At 33.3% G+C, this 12616-nt stretch overlaps 1 pseudogene; it reads right to left on the bottom strand.

The window, feature by feature from the left end:
* Positions 1-6389: 6389 nt before the first annotated feature.
* LOC140632778 (U6 spliceosomal RNA) lies at positions 6390-6505 on the bottom strand (annotated as a pseudogene).
* Between the last annotated feature and the right edge of the window lie 6111 nt (positions 6506-12616).

Genomic DNA, 12616 nt, shown 5'->3' with positions numbered 1-12616 from the left:
CAGTAACTTCCAGATCATGAAGATAGGCACATGCATTATGTGTATGTGTGTGTATAAATGAAACTGTTGAGTGACTTTAATAAAAATTATTTCCAATTGCATAAGTAAAGTTAATATTACACCATTTTCCAGAAATGACACTGACTTAGCTGTGTATCCTCCTGAAAGCAACATGATCTACTTAAACATTAAAGAGAAAAAAACCAATCGAGAAAAAAATGGGCTTGATAGCTGTGTGGAAGAAAAATCATCACATTTAATATGCAGGTATATTTATTTCATCAGTACAAATGTCCCATTTACAGGAAGGATTTGTATATTTTTCAAAGTTTTGCTCAGCCTAATTCCTATAAATCAGAGGGAAATTAACATTAGGACATGATAAAGCAGCCAAAACAAAATTGAAATTACTAAAGCCTATCCTTCGTGTTTCACCACCATAGTTCCATTTTATGAATCTTATCTTGACCAGGGAAATGAGAAGCTTTGAAAGGATTTTTTAGATTTAGTTTTACCCCTAAAATATTTTTTAAAAGAGATTACTTGAAGCTCAGAGTTCATGTGACATGTCAAAGTCATACAGTTAATTAGGATCTTCTGATTTTGTTCAACATTTTGAGTTTACTAAATTATATCATGAAATACACTCTAAAGTCCAAATATTATTTTAAAATAAATAAAAATAAGGCTAAATGCATAATAAAGCATATAAAATGGATTTAGTGATGAATGGAAAGGCTAAATCAATAAATAATTGGAAATATTTTTTCTTCCAACATGCCAAATCTGAAATAAAATGATCTCTACCACAATTAGTTAATATGTTTTCAGTAGTCTCATTTAAAAGAATTGTTCATTCTATATTAGGGAAGAGAGGAAGACTTGGATCTAGAATAGGTCCAACAGAGATCTGGAAAAAGTCCATTTGCCAAAAAATCCTCCTTTAAATACTCTAATCATATGGATAACCTCCTTGATTTAATTATGGGAACTCTAAAAAGTATAAGCCAATCCACAATCTCTATATGAATGAATGAAATTCTTATTTATTTAGCCTAGAACCTAACTTCCCTTGGGGAGGGACAGTGTGGAAAGGGAATTAGAAACGTGGAAGGAAAGGATCACTCAGGCAAAGAGTTACACTTCCAGTGGGAGCAGAACCAAATGGTATATCCCAATTGATACTTCAGAGTGACATGCAAAGTCAAGTTTCAGGATTTTGGAGAGATTGTTTATAGCCATATTTATTTCAGAAACTACATGAACAGGTAACTGAGATGGTTTTGCTCGGGCTCCAGAGTAAAGCACTCTAAGTCCACCAGCTGGAGCAATATGGTGGAAGTCTTCTCAGAGAAGTAATATATTTTTCATGAAGCAATCTCACAAGGTTTGATTAAAAATTCTGATTAATTTGAAACCAAGAGCCAACTACTTCTGCTGCTTTGAATTTCTGATTTTACTGAATTAGGGTTTGTGTTATCTAGTATACACCTTTTAAAGGTGTTACCTAGAGAAATTTATCATGATTTTCTATCACTGGCACCCAGAAATTATCCTCTTAAGATAGTAGAATATTTAATTTAAAAATCCACCATGTAATGTAGCTTTACAAGTGCTCCCTAATAGTGTAGATATGGGGATCCCTGGGTGGCACAGCGGTTTGGCGCCTGCCTTTGGCCCAGGGCGCGATCCTGGGGACCCGGGATCAAATCCCACGTCAGGCTCCCGGTGCAGGAAGCCTGCTTCTCCCTCTGCCTGTGTCTCTGCCTCTCTCTCTTTCTCTCTGTATGACTATCATAAATAAATAAAAAATTAAAAAAAAAAAGATATGAATCTAGACTTTATTTAAGATTAAAGCCGTCCTGGGACACTCAGCAGTTAGGCATATGCCTTTGGCTCAGGGCATGATCCCGGAGTGCTGGGATCCAGTCCTGTATCGGGTTTCCTGCATAGAGCCTACTTCTCCCTCTGCCTATGTGTCTGCCTCTTTCTCTATGTGTCTTTCATGAATGAATAAAGGAAAATCTTTTTTTTTTAAGATTAAAGCTGTCTATTGAGAGTAATAGTCCAAAAAGAATAAGCCTCAGATGAGTTGATGTAGTCATCAAGTGACTACCATAGAATATACTATACTATAGGTTTTGTGGGAAGTTTTATAAAACATCTAAGATACAATCTCTAAAGGCACTCACCATCTCATTTAGACAAAAGGACATTCAATCCCAATAACATGTATACTCATTAGGTTCTAAAATATCTTAACACATGGTCTCCAGCTAAATCATTGGCTAGTGAAGCATGTGGAACTTTAGTCAGAAACAGGTTAATATTGTTTGAGTTTTATTCTCTAAGCTACACTATACATTTATCAGGGACAACCATATGATAGGATGTTCCAAACCTCACTATTCACAAAACAACTGTGATCCTTGCTGGGTGGTTTGCAGTGCTTCATGCAGCTTTGCTTTGCCTGGTTAAAGAAGTTTTGCCTAGCTGTCTGACTGCATTCCTCCCTCCCTCCCTTCCCTCCTCCCTCCCTTCCTTCCTTCCTCCCTTCCTTCCTTCCTTCCTTCCTTCCTTCCTTCCTTCCTTCCTTCCTTCCTCCCTCCCTCCCTCCCTCCCTCTCTCTCTCTCTCTCTTTCTTTTTCTTTCTTTCTTTCTTTCTTTCTTTCTTTCTTTCTTTCTTTCTTTCTTTCTTCTTCTTTCTTTCTCTTTCTTTCTGTTAAAAAAATGTGTAGGTAGATTCCAGGGGTAAAGCTAAAAAGGGAAAGGTCAGAGTGGGAATGGAATTTAGGAGACAGGGTCATTTAAAACAGTCCAAGAGAATCTTGATCTTCAGAAAGATGGGGGAGGGAGAATAAGAGGCAAGATTTTGAAATAACATCCTAAAAGTGGATCTAAAGACAGCATGATTATTATCTATTATTCCAAAATTGATTTTTACAAAACAAAGTATTTTATCTAGAGAAGATATGCTGCTTATCAATTGAGAAATGTGAGTGTATAATGAGCTTGATCCAGTCAATGTTTGAGACAAATTAAGAAAGGTAATATTTCCTGAAGGAGTTTTTGTTTCTTTTGTTTAACTCTTTTTTATAATAAGTCTATCCTTGTTACTGGAAATTCTCATTCTCTCTTTTCCTTTCTCTCTTTCCTTCCTTCCTTCCTTTCTTCTGCCCGCCCACCTTCCCTCATTCCCTCCCTCCCTGTCTTCTCTTCTTTCCTTCTTTCTTCCTTGCTGGGAGATCATATTTCTGCACTCTGAAACTGGTAAATAGTTCCTGAAGTACTAGTTAAAATATGCTTGATCCTACTCTGAGACAGCCCTGAAGACTTAAATGAATGGTGTTTGGTGATCTCAGCTCAGTCCCCAGTAAATGTCCACATCACAAAACCACATCACTTAATTTTAGGTGATTGATTATATCTGCTTAGCTTAAACTCAGGCTTGAGTCAGCCAGAGGACTTTATTACTCTCCATTCTGTGAGGGTGGTCCAGCCAGGTCAAAGTCGAGGTCAATAATAGGGCAAGAAGGTACTGGCTTTGCCCGTAAGCAGACCTACTCTCAGCCAGAACAAAGAACTTCACTCCTCAGAGATGCTGTTTATGCAAACAGACATAGTCTCCACTAATACTAAAAGGCTACACTGAGCTCAAGGAGCATATTAACCAAATAAAAATCTTTTCATCATCCAGAGTATGTTTATAATTTAATCTAGGAAACAAAATATAAAAATGAATAATTTATTTGATACTTTAAAAGCAGTAGGATTATAGGAATCAATTCACTAACTAGAATATGTATTTAAATATGAAAATTGAAGATACAATTTTAAAAGTAACTTCTAATAGAAAAACATTTAATTATAAATAGTACACTCAAATTTAAATTTGTACACTAACTTGTATACCGTGAAACATTATAAATAAATAGTTTGTTCCTAAAAGGAATTTTGTATTTATATTTAAAATGCAAAACCAAAATATCTATGCATTTTTATTTAAAAGTCACATTTTAAAGTAGAACTAAATATTACTCATGTTAGGGGATTTCAGACTGTACAGCTGCAGCAAAATAAGATAACCCATTAGCACTAAATGTATACAATTATCTTATATGATTGTAATGGGAAATTATGACAAGAGAAATATTGATTTTAATGGTAACATTAAAAACCAGACACTAAAATATTTCATACAAAAAAACTATCCAAAAAAGTTAATTTAGCCCTTAAGTACTATTAATTTGCAACTTTCACATGAATTAGCCCACTAAATTATGAAGAGAAAGTGCTTTAGTATATTTTTGAACTAGAAGCCATATTTTATATAAAGCAAATTAAATTGAATCAGATAAAAATGAGAATAATAATAAGTCAATAGAGAAATATATATTATAAAGCTTTAGTGGGTAATGAAATAGACCTTTGTATAAACACCACCAATGTTTCTTATTGAATGTGAACTTGGAGAGGTGATTTAATCTCTGAACAAACATTCCTCATAAGGTGGTAAATTGGGACAGAGAGTTTATGGGGAATAATTACCTCCGTACAATTTTGTTGTAAAGAATCAAATTATTTAATATAGATAAAATATATGATATATATTTTATAAATATTTGTAGGTTTTTCCATGCAGAGAACTCATAGAGATGGCTTTAAAGAAAAATAGCTATATAAAGACTGTAAATCAAAACTCAGTGACTGTTTTCTAAGTTTTATAATCCCATTTGTTCTGCAGTGGTCTATTTTGTACATACATAATCTTAAATTCATGTTATTTGTAAATTAGAAAATTAGTTGTAATAAATTGGGCAGCAAGCAATAGAAATTCCCTCTTGTTGTCATGATATGAGGTAATGTGGCCATGTCCACATGGACAGAATGGCTCTCCCTTTAGTTTGTCTTGACGTCTTACCAATTAATGCAGGGGCACCTGGGTGGCTCAATCTGTTAAGGGTGCACATTTGTACACTCTCTCTCTAATAAATAAAATTCTTAAAAAAAAATCAGTGCAGACTACTGTAAATGCAGTTCAGCAGCTGCAGTCAAAACATACCATGTGGCAACCAAAATAGATCAGCCATGTCCTGATTCTTTTACAAGACCTACAAGGATGCACATTTTTAAAAACTTCTATTTGTTTAAAATGTTACTTCTTATAAGAGATTTTCCAAACTACATTTGATATATAACTTTATTAGATAAACAAAAACTTCTTTCACTTTTTGTCTAGTTTTGCATTTTTAAAAACTGAAATAATGCACAAGATAAATTACAGAGGTACAGAAAATAAGAAATGAGAGTCCTATAACCAATGATCCCATTTTCCTGGGATGAATATTATATATATTTACTATTTATCCTTTCAGAGATTTAGATACACATAAAAATATATGTCCTTACACATTATTTTTAAAGAATTATTTATTTATTCATGAGAGACACAGAGAGAAAGAGAGAGGCAGAGACACAGGCAGAAGGAGAAACAAGCTCCCTGCAGGGAGCCCAATGTGGGACTCAATCCTGGGACTCCAGGATCACACCCTGGGCTGAAGGTGGCGCTAAACCACTAAGCCACCCAGGGATTCCCTCCTTGCACATTTTAAACAAAATTAGTAGCTTATATGTATGGATAGGTATGTATATTCATATAGAGGTATGTAGGTATATATAACAGAACTTTACCATGTTCTGGTTAATTTAGGCTAAGATAAAGTTTCTGCCTTGTAAATTTTGGTTAAGTTACTCAACCTGTGCCTCAGTTTACACAATATTAAAGTGGAATGATAATGATAACTATCCTAGGATAGTTGGAAACTTTCTAACATACTATATGTGCTCAATAGTGTTAGATATTATTACTATTTCATATCAGTATATATAATTTCTATCATTTTTAAGCTGCACAGTATTGAATAGTTATCCCATGTTTATTTACCAATTTCCTATTGACAGACTTTTATATTTAATTTTTTATTGTTATAAATAAAGTCTACTAACGTACTACAGGATAAATTTTGTGTACTGTAGTGACGGTGCTGTAAAATGATTTCCTAGAATTAGAATTGCTAGATTAAGCAATTAACAATTTTCGTAGATATTCTCAAATCACCCTTTCAAAAGATACTGCAGAATACCAGGAACTATTTAAAATATTTATTTCATCACACTATTTACAACACTAGCTACTATCAATAATTTTAATCTTCACAAGTTTGATTACATTGAATGAAATAACTACTTCAATATCTATTTTATTATTAATTATATCAGATATCTATTCATGAACTTAATAGGTATTTGCCTTAATTTTCCTGTAATCCATTCAAATTCTTTGCACTCACATCCCAAGCTTTTCATCTTTGTATTTTTTTAACTTTCTAAAAAATATGGAATGCTTAATGAATTTGACAAATTTGTATGTCATCCTCACACCGGGGCCATACTAAACATCTCTGTATTGTACCAATTTTAGTATATGTGCAGCTGAAGGAAGCACTTCATCTTTGTATTCTTATTCATCTGTTAAAGCTCTTTACATGTTAACAGTATTAACCATTCTTTGTATCAGAAAATATGAGCAATCTTGGCAATAATCACAATCAATTGCTTTCTCTTAACAATTTTTAGTCAATACAGATAAATCAGAGGCCCTTAATTTTAAAATGGTCCATATATACATATTTGCACATAATTAAAATCATGGTTGCTCATCCAAAATTGTTTTTCTAGAAATAATTCACCATCTACTTGGTCTCTTTTATAAAATCCAAACTGTTATGATCACTTTTGTAAAGATAAAAATTCTCCTGTACATCATGGAAGATCTAAGGATCCCCAATATTCTATGTTGTTGGCATTCTTATTTACATAAATTTCTTTATTTGGTTCCACAAAAGGGATATTATTTTATATTTTAAGCACTTGATTTCTGTCTGCTTTAAAAGAAAATTTTCATACTGTAGTCAGAGTAATCTTTTATATTTTTAAAATTTTTTATTTACAATTTAGTGAACATATAGTGTAGTTTGAGCTTCAGAGGTAGAATTTAGTGATTCATCAATTGCATATAACACCCAGCACTCATTCCATCAAGTGCTCTCCTTCATGCCCATCACCCAGTTACCCCATCCCCCTTTTCTCCCCTGTAGCAACCCTCAGTTTGTTTCTTATAGTTGACAGAGTGATCTTTTAAAACCACAATATGATCATATTTAATTATTTTAATAGCTGTCATTGGCAAATGTTTAAGATGGCTTTAAGCAGGACTACTGTAAAAAGTGTTGTATAAGGAGGGGCAGCATTGCACATCTTCATTACCAGGGACCTTATTAGAAATGTATAATCTAGGGCCCTATCACAGACTTATTGAATCAGAATTGATGCTGAAGTGTGAGAAGCACTAAACAGGAACTTAGATGAGTGAAAGTGAAAAGCCCAGTCTTTCTTTTTCCAGTCTTGTTCTCCTCTTGATCACTGCATTTCACACTGGCTTTTTTTTCAGCTACACATTCCCTTCACGCTTTCCTTCCACGTGGAATATTTCTTCCCTCCTTTTTTTCTCTACTGAATCTCACTTATTATTTATTTATTTATTTTTCTTGCTTATTATTTAGATCACAACTTAAGTGTTCCTTCTTTGAGGAAGTCTTACTGCGTCATCAAACCATGCTCTTTCTTATTTAATGTTTTAGTATTTTCTTGTGCTTTTTATCAGTACACATATTGGGATTTTTAAATCCACCAATCCCTACCCCTTCACTCTTTCCTAATCATAAGAAGCTGTGCCCTTACTGGTTCACCCTTGAATCCTCAGATCCTATCATAGTGTTTGATACATATGGAGACTGAAATAAATATTACTTGAAAGAATGAATAAATACATGAATGAACAAAATCCTCCCTAAAGTACTTCCTCACTAATTTGAGGATCAAATCTAAACTCAATTATCACATTATGGCTGAAGACTCTTCTGGCTTCCTCCTCTTCTTCAGGATGTCATGTGCCTCTTTTCTGTGCCCATTTGCATTCCCTGTTCTGACATTTCCTTTGTATTATATTTTAACCAGTTGTCGAATGCCCTTGCTTGTCTGCTTCTCCTCGAGGGTAGGAAAGGCATCTCTCTCCCACTCTCTTGCTTTCTCTCTTTCTCTGTCTTTTACTTTATCCTTGGTAACTGGAGCATAGCACACCCTCAATGACACCTTAAATGAATTGAATTTAGCTAAATGTTAAGACAGACTGTGCCACAAGTTTGTTTTGAAACCCAGGGTCAGACAGTTAATTTCTAACATTTCAGTTTGCTCTGCTTATAAAAGGAAAGCAATGTAAAGCAACTTAAGGAACTTTTTGAAAGATGATCTATATTTTGATTGTGGTGGTGGTTACCCAATGATACAAGATGAACAAAACTCATCAAACTGTGCATTTAACATGGGTGGACTTCATTTATGTAAGTTACAATTCAGTGAACTTAGAAGAAAAATGAAGGCATGAAACTAAATCATGTTAGTGGTCCAAAACACCTTTTTGAGTTGAACTTAGAATGAATCTTATTTTTTTAACTTATTTTAAGAGAATCTAAATACCTCTGAGCCCAGTCCTCACTTCTATATATCACAAGTCCATCTCTATGATGACTTTACATGAGTGCTGATTCTCCCATTTTTATTCATCTCCAAAAATAGAAGCCCTTTTACTGGTCCCTTTGGAACTAAGTTTCTATGGTTTTCCCCGTAAACATTAGATCACAATCAAGTGTCATTGCTGAATATGATACCCACTTGAAGATGATGTAAATCCTTAATTATCCAATTAAGTGATTTCCCTAAAGGCATATATCACTGGACGATTTGCCTGTGTTTTCACCGTAGTTCAAGTAAAACTTGAAATAAATTTATTTTTAGATTTAGATGCATCTTCACATCACTTTTCTACCTTATAGTAAGATCATCAAGAGTTTCTTCCTGTAATGATTAAAGCATACTATATGATCAGAACAAAAGTGCCTTATAGAGTAATATATAAAAATATATTACATATAATATATAATACAATGTATACTATATAATATATAATGCATAATAAAATATAAAATATAAGATATGAACACATACAAACCGATAGCATTCTTCACACAACTTAATGTTTATTTTCAGTTCATATTAATCTTGCACTGTTAATATAAGGAGTTGTTTCACATCTGATGTGCTATTAGGAAAGTGCCATTATTTAGAACCTCGGAGACACCTGCCTGGCTTTGCTGGTGGGTTACTTTAAATTTTATTATGCCAGGAAATTGTTTTTCCTTCCCATATGTTTGCCCTCTTATCACTCATCCCATCTCACACTTCCAAATCCACCCTGACTCTAATAGGCTAAGATGTTCAATCATCCTAGAAGCTGACAGGTATAACACAGAGCAATAAGGAAAAGAGGGAACAAAGGTAGTCTGCTGCACAGCCACCTGTGATAAACATGAGAAATGAGAACTCACATTTTAAATTATAAAAGAAGAACTGTGTTATAATCTTATAAAAGGATATTTCTACCTTTATTTTATTTTCTATTTTCTTAAAAGATCACTCTCACATATAATCTGGGACTACCTGGATGAAAGTATTGTGTAGTTATATATGTTTAAAAATTCTAATATAAATAATTGACTAATTAGTTGTGTTTTGCTTCACAGAACAGCCAAACAATAATTTCCATGGTTCATAATAGAAAACTTCCATTTCACATTTAAAAATAGTTTCCTTTTTTTTTTTTTTTTTTTTTTGAAGATCTAATTTACTTATTTTAGAGACTGAGAGAGACCAAGCAGGGGGAGGAGAGAGAGAGGGATAAACAGGCTCCACACCCAGCTTGGAGCCCAATATGAGGCTCAATCCCATGACCCTGAGATCATGACCAGAGCTGAAATCAAGAGTCAGAGGCTTAACCAACTGTGTGAATTACTGAACCAAGAAACATGAGAGAAGCTGAGTGGAGAGCAGAGACGAGAAAACTGTGGGAAGACAGGAGAAAGGGTGGTGGGAATGCATAGGAACTGCAGAACTTGGAAAATAGGTAGAGAAAGAGGAGTTTAGATAAAATGAGAAGGAAAAATCCAGAAAGTAAGAGAAACTGAAAGGGCTCAGTTGTTTTTGTTTTGTTTTGTTTTGTTTTGTTTTGTTTTTGGTGATGGTGGTGGCAGATTTGGTCAACTGCCAACGTCTCCCTGCCTTGCATTAATTTGTAGCAAGCTCTATATTTTAGAGGACGTGTCTAAGACAGGCCCAACCCAGAATTTGTTGTGTCAGTGAAAACATTCTCTGTCTCTATGAGTGAAAGGAACACCTGGGCCATACCTTATAAAAGCTCTAAATAAGAATGTCATGAAACCCCACAGGTGGAGTCATTTGCTGATGAAGAGCAGATGCACGTAATGCTGCTACTTATATTGAAACACTGATCCAAATCTTTTTCTACTATTATGAGAGCTCTTAATTATTGGATCCTAAAAGAATGCCTAGACCTATACTAAATACATTTCAGTTTTTAAATAAGTTAATTTGCAGTATTGCTATTATGATTTCCATTTTAAAGATGTGGAAACTGAGGTTCAATGACACACATTTGCCAAGGTTAGGTAGCTAGAAGGTAACAGTCCAAATTCAAACTAAGGTCTGACTTCATAGTCTGTGCTCATTTCACACACTAAATAAACTCTTTCTGATCAAGACATCTCAAAAAGCTAAGATTTTTACCAACATACTCAGTTTACAAAAGTTTGCTATTTCATGTTGGCATGATGTCACAAAGCTAGATATAGCTGATGATCCATAGTTAATAGACTGTGTGTCTATAAAATTGTTTTGTAACTTTAGAAGAGAGTGTTTCTGTGCAAATCTGTCATGTAAATAATTTTACTAAGTTAGGAAAATTCAATATGAGGATAAGAGTAATTCTTGTTAATTTCTAGCCTGGCAGATGGTGGGGACTGAATTCTAGGTTTAAAGCACAACCAGAATACAACTACGTTTTTGTTTATTTGTTTGTTTACTATGTGCTTATACCATTGTCTCACATAAAAAGAAAGTTCAACTAGTTAGCAAATGTTAAAAACCAAAAGCTTTCAAATATCTCACACATTTATTTTTTGTTTTAACATAAAATATACATCTATTTTTTTTCAGTTGACCAGTACTATTATCTTTTGAATCTTAAATAAGGGATGATCTCTGACCTTTGAGTCTAGAAAAACTTTTCTATTGCAAGACAATTGTAGATTTTACCCTGAGGAAACAAGACTAACTCGAAAATAATTTTTGCTACTTTTATGTCCATTCCACTTTATATCAGTTATTTTGCTGAATAAACTCATAGACAAAGTTATTAATCAAAATATGAGATATGATTACAAAACAATTATGAGACAGTTGCTTCAGCCCTTGAGATACTGAAGAAAAAATTCTGAGTGGTGTTAATGGGGCAATCTCTAATTTGAAACAAAAATCCAAAAAGCATGTAAGACTCATAGTATAAGGGTTCACTTTTACCCATGTGTTTAGGAATAGATTACATCCCTAATTGAGAAATGTGTATGGAATGCCAGTGTCTTCCTTAGATCTGTTAATATCATTTTAGTTGAGTTTCTCAAAATTACTCTAAGTATGTAGAGGAATTTATAAATTGCATTTTTACATTTCAGTCAATATAAAATTGGGAAAAATTACGTTTAGCAGTTTTTCCTGTTATTATTTAGTATTTGATTTTGATTCTAGTTTTCCTGTAAAGACTTAACTAACCCTGGGTTTTAGCAGTGGGGTTTAATTTAATAAATGTTGGGTCTCTATGTTAGAGGACACAAATTCTTTCTTTGCTGTGTTTGGCTTGCAATGATAGATTTCAATAATTTATTGTAGTATCCATGAAATATATCTCAATATGTGTTAGGTTTCCTAAATAAATGTTTTCAAAATAATGGTTTTAAGTATTATGGCTTCAGATTCATTATCATAGCTATTTCCTGGTATAATATCTATCTACAATAATCTTTGTAGGAAGGACAAGGGTATTTTATTCAGGTAATTAATACTAGCACTGTCTAATGATGGAGTGAGGAGGAGGAGCCAATCTCAATCATGATGGTCAGGGAAGTTCTCCTCAAAAAAGGCAATACATGAGTGACACCTGGGAGAAGGTGGGAGAGCAAATAATAGATTAGAAGGAAGTTCTCATACAGTGAAATAGTTCAACGATTTTAAATTTAATGGTAGATACACTGAAAGTCGCAAAAAGTTAAAATGCATGCCTTTCTTTCTTTATAGGGATCCATAGACTTATGTGAAAAAAATTTCTTTTTTTATAGATCTTTTCACCTACATATTTTCTATATAAATTATATTTTATTTTATTTTATTTTTTTTTATATAAATTATATTTTAGAATAACCTGCACACCAGAAATGATTATTAAATACTAATACAATTCCATTTATAAAACACAAAGTAAAAGTGATCAACATACTTATTCTCAAATAGTTTGATGGGGAAAAATTGTTCACACTGATTTTCACTTTTATTTACTCTCCTTGAAGTATTTTAAAATAGAGCATGAATGAGT

The sequence above is a fragment of the Canis lupus genome, chromosome 4 (genome assembly GCF_048164855.1).
Source record: "Canis lupus baileyi chromosome 4, mCanLup2.hap1, whole genome shotgun sequence".
NCBI lineage: Eukaryota > Metazoa > Chordata > Mammalia > Carnivora > Canidae > Canis > Canis lupus.
This window is presented reverse-complemented; position numbering and strand designations above follow the sequence as displayed.